We start from the raw sequence: 4840 nt of genomic DNA on the forward strand, positions 1-4840 counted from the left end.
TATTTTAATTTTCCAAATTCTGGCCAGTGTGTGACATCCATCTGCCAAATATGGTTAGGTATCAGTCCTCTAGGATTGACTCCAAGATTAACTTGTTTTAAAAAGGTCACACAATTTTGACATTGTTTTATTATTTGTCTAGCTTGTTCCTTAGTTATTTTAAAACGCTTTTGTAAAGTATTAGCATTGACATGGAACTTTTTATGAAAATTTGTAGCTTCTTCTAGTGTAAAGAAAATATGTATGTCATGTGTAGTTTTATCTGCTAAATATTGCCCAAACTAAGGGCTCCGGGCAATCCTGTATGTTGTTTAAACAGAAAGGGGGAGATGGAAAAGGACAGCCAACTGAATCTTCACTTAAGAATACAGAACTATGAAAAATTCCCAGGTCAAAGGTGCTCCCAATGGAACCATACTTTGTGAAAGCACACAACTTAGATATATTCTTCAAAGGAAAGCAAAAGTACTGAATAACTATAGTCCCCTCCAAAAAGTAAATCTTAAATTACTGGATCAATTGCCACTGTTGCATTGTTATTATCAAATTCAAGCCCAGAATCATCAGATGTTTTGCTCCATTTGTTACTAGGGCCTGCTCTCTGATTGCTATGTGTGGATGCATTACTACAATGTGAACTGTCACCATTATCTTCTGTTTCACTGCCATTTTCAATCTGCTGTTTCTTGCCTCACTGTAATCTGTTCATGGCCTGTATCTTCAGTCCTTCCTCAATGCTGTGACTGAGTGCCTGTTGATTATTGTGCTTGTTGATCCTGGCTAATACTCTCTCTTGATGAGCTTCATACTCATCACGACTTGGATAAATTTTGCTGATGAGTGCATCAAAGTTTGGATCTGGCCTTAGTGATCTTTTGGAAACTAGCATTTTCTGACAAGTAGCACATTCTTTGTTGCCACTTCTAAGGGCTGTGATTATACAATCTGCACAAAAACGATGCAAACACTCCTTTGTAGTCATGGTGTTCTTCAACATATCCAAACAAATTGGGCACATTAATTCACTGTGTAGACTTCTGGGAGAAACCACAATCTCCAAGCCATCTGTTATTGCCTCCTGAGGTGTTCGTTGTAATTCATATAAACTGAGTTCCCATGTTTTGCTTAATGGTTGAGTTCCATTTGTCTGCACAGCCTGAGACATTGGGGCTCCTACCCCAGCCCGGGGCTCTGCTGGCCGCTGCCTGAGCGAGACTCAGGTATCAGCTGCAGAGGCCTCAGGCGCTGCCGCACAATATGGCGAGCCTGGGCTTCCGCAATGGAACTCGGGAAATACAACAGGGGCAGCTCAATATTCATGAGAGATGGAGGGGAAGCCGGCTTGGCTAGCGCTACGGGGAGGGCGGGAAGAAGCCAGCGAGGGAGGAGGCAGAGGCTCCCCATCCTGTGTTCCAAGGTCCCGGCTCCTGTCATGTCTCTATTCTCTATAGAGCCCCTCACAGCCACTTAGGTCTTTTGTCCAAACTCTCTTTGAGTTTACTGTGATTCCCGACGAACATTTCCCAGCATCTAGACTTCTGCCATGAGCAGGCTGTTCTGTCCTGTAGAGGAAAATATTTTGCACTGGGTCCCGACACTGTGGCATTGACCACTGATGGGCAGCAGGAAAAAAAGGATCCAGGGCTCCTCATCCTGGTGGGAGAAGGTGCCCACCCTGCAGGGTCTCCCAGGTCAGTGGCTGAACCTTTGGGGGTCTGTTACTCAGACTCTTGGTTGGTCACATTCATAGTCTCCTCCTGGCTCCAGAGATGAGATGGGCATGGTCTAGAGCCCAGCTCTTCAGGAGCTGAGGACACCCTCTTAAAATCAAGAAAGAGAAGGTGGAAATGAGTGGATTCAGACCTTCAGCTGTGCTCGGGATGGAGGAGTCAGTCCTTCCTTCCCTACAGACAGCTGTACTCACATAACTGCAGTGCACCTATGACCAGGACATGGGCATTAGTGCTCTGTCCCATCCCACCTATATGGAAGTTCACATGTGCCCAGTCGTCCCCTAGTGTCTTTTGTAGCAAATGGTCCAGTGGAGACTCCCCAGCTGCTGTGGAACCAGGTCTCTTCAGCCTCCTTCAGCCTGGGCTGGCAGCCTCTGCTTCCTTGGATCTCGGGGTCCTGTCTCTGTTGAAGGTGCTGTGCTAGTGGCCCTATAGAATACCCTCACAGAGGACGCAGTGTCTCTCAGGACTGAATTTTGATCCTTCATCCAGAATAGTGGTCATTCTACTAGCATAAAGAGGAAACCCCTCTGCCGGCCCACCACTGGGTGGGTTCAACGGAAATGGACTTTCCCATGACTGTGGAATCTCAGACAGACATCAGGGCATCAGCAGGGCTGTCCTGCTCTCCCATGGCTCTCACATGGCCGCCATCATGTGTGTCACGTGTTCTTTTCCCTGGTGTCTCTGAGACCTAATTTCTCTTCCATTAGGACACCAGTCATTTAAGATTAGACCTCAAACTCAAAACTCACACTTGAATGATTACATCTTCCAACACACTGTGAAGTTGTGCAGACCACAGACCCAGCCTGTGAATTTTGAGGGACACAGCTCAGCCCATAGTGGTTGGGCAGGAATGTGCAGAGGGACACTCTACTCTTCTCATGGCCTTCTGCCATGTGGGTCATGGCTTCATGTCCTACATCTTAGTGATGCTCTCTGAACCTGGGCTCAGGGTGTCACCAGAGTTCTCCAATGATTGTTGTCCCCTTTATAATTATAAGAATTTGTTCTTTGGAATATCATTATACACTAATGAGTTTATATGCTCCTCAGTGGTCAGAATGTTGTGATCATTAATAATTTTAACCCTTCAAATTCTCCAAATTTGTCTACTTGCTGACACATACAAATTGTCTTTTGTTATGTTTTTCTATGGCCTCTCAATATTTCACGGCATTCTGTTTTTCAAAATGGTCCTAGTTTCTCTTTTTCCTACCCTATATTATAAATAAAACATTTTTCAGAAATTCATGTTTTTATTAGTGAATAGTTGTTTTCAAAATTATAGATTCTTTTTGAGAGAACAGGATGATTTCTTCAAGATTGTATGGATTTTTCCATTTATCAATTCACCCCTTAACCATATACAATGATATATGCTCAGGTTCTATCGACAAAATCCATGGTTTTACATGATCACATGTAATTACTTTCTAAAACACAGACTTTGTTTAATAATTCTTCTGTCAGATAAGTCACTTGTTTTTTCAACAGTGAATGTCTTAGGTCTAATTACTGATTGTTAATTTACTTACTTGATCCATACAACTGTTCAAAACCAAGCTCTAGATGATGTTTTGTGAAGACCTTCAGGCTTGATCAGGGCAGAATAATCAGGGGTAGGAAACAGGGTAGATTTTGCTGAAAGAAAATGCTCTGCTCTCTGGTGCCACAGGCAGGATGAGGGTTGGAGGGGAGAGGACTGCCACCTCTGAATACAATGGTCTGTGAGGCCAGAGAGAGTGGGCGTGATAATCTGCAATCTGGTGTCCCAACAAGGTTCAGTGGCAGTGGATCTGGGATAGAATTTACTCTCACCATCACCAGCCTGGAGCCTGAATTTGTTGCCACTTATTACTGTCTTCAGTATATCAGTTGACCAGCCACAGTGACACAGGCCATAAGAAAAACCTCCAGGGAGCAGAAGTGTGAGGCTGGGTTGCCCCAGATACTCCTCCTGCTACCTCCACCTGCTGAGGGCACTGCTCAGAGGCAGCCAGGCTCTGAAGGCCACTGGGAGGGTTTAGTAGAAGGGACCAGGAAAGCTCCTCTACAGCCTCCCTCTCCCTCTTCTTTAGGTGCAACAGCACATACTTGGCAATGTTTCTCCTGGTTTAAATAATAAATTTGATCAATGCACATTTACAGTCTGAGTTCCAGTATCAGTCCGGATTCTGAAAAAAACTGAAGCCACCTCAGATTTCCAAGTGGTGCTTGCTTTATACAGGGGGTTAGAGTCTACATTATAGTCATGATCTGCCTTGGCAGGTTAGGCAGGCTGCCGAGATGATATGAAAAACAGGGAATTGTCTGGTGCCCCTGATCCACACCGTGTCTTACCCTGGAGGCATGGGCCTCCTGACCATGGGGTTAGTAAATGGGTAAATCTGGTTCTCTCAGCTGCCTGCATCATATAACCTCGTGATTTTTCAAAGCTCACTTTACCACTGTCAATGCATCTGCCTACTGGTGCTGGTGGATACTGAATTCTCTTCTTTAGACTCTTAATCCTGAGAAAGGCACAGCTCAGATCAATTGTCCTAGTTTCCAGGAAATCACAGGGTAAAACAGAAGAAGAAATATGCTTCTAATGAGAGATGGTGAGCTGGGAACAGAAAACAGTAACCCTGCATAATCACTGTTCCTCCAACTCTCAGAATTTCACTAGCAGAGGATGGACTCATACTATGTGAGGATCCTATCTCCAGGGTTGCTAGCAAGTCTGGGATCACATTGGAAAAGTTCATCAAGTTCCACAGTAAGTAGATAATGAAGAATTGTATTAAACATGCAGCTTTTTGATAATAAATATATAGACAATTTAAATTAATGAATACTCATGTAATCTTCATTTTTATTAAAATATGTGTGCCTTCCTGATGGTAATTGCTGCAGAAGCTAATTTACAGGAAGAGCTGCCAAATTCATGGAGTCTAAAAAATGTACATTTCTTTTTTCTGTCAGGCCCAGTCTAAGATGGTGAGATCAAGAGATGATAGGATGAACATTCAACAACAAAATTAAAAATTGGCCAGCAGACTGACCTGTTCTGTGTCTCCCAGGGATTAATACATTCTCAGCAGGCAAATGTTTGCTGTCTT

At 43.8% G+C, this 4840-nt stretch overlaps 1 pseudogene across 1 annotated transcript; it reads right to left on the reverse strand.

Moving 5' to 3' along the window:
* Positions 1–502: 502 nt before the first annotated feature.
* On the reverse strand, positions 503–1212 carry LOC308632385 (E3 ubiquitin-protein ligase RING2-like; annotated as a pseudogene). Its single transcript has one exon. The product of its transcript is annotated as an E3 ubiquitin-protein ligase RING2-like (transcript).
* Between the last annotated feature and the right edge of the window lie 3628 nt (positions 1213–4840).

This window comes from Spermophilus citellus, assembly GCF_964194105.1.
Source record: "Spermophilus citellus genome assembly, chromosome: 13".
NCBI classification, from domain to species: domain Eukaryota; kingdom Metazoa; phylum Chordata; class Mammalia; order Rodentia; family Sciuridae; genus Spermophilus; species Spermophilus citellus.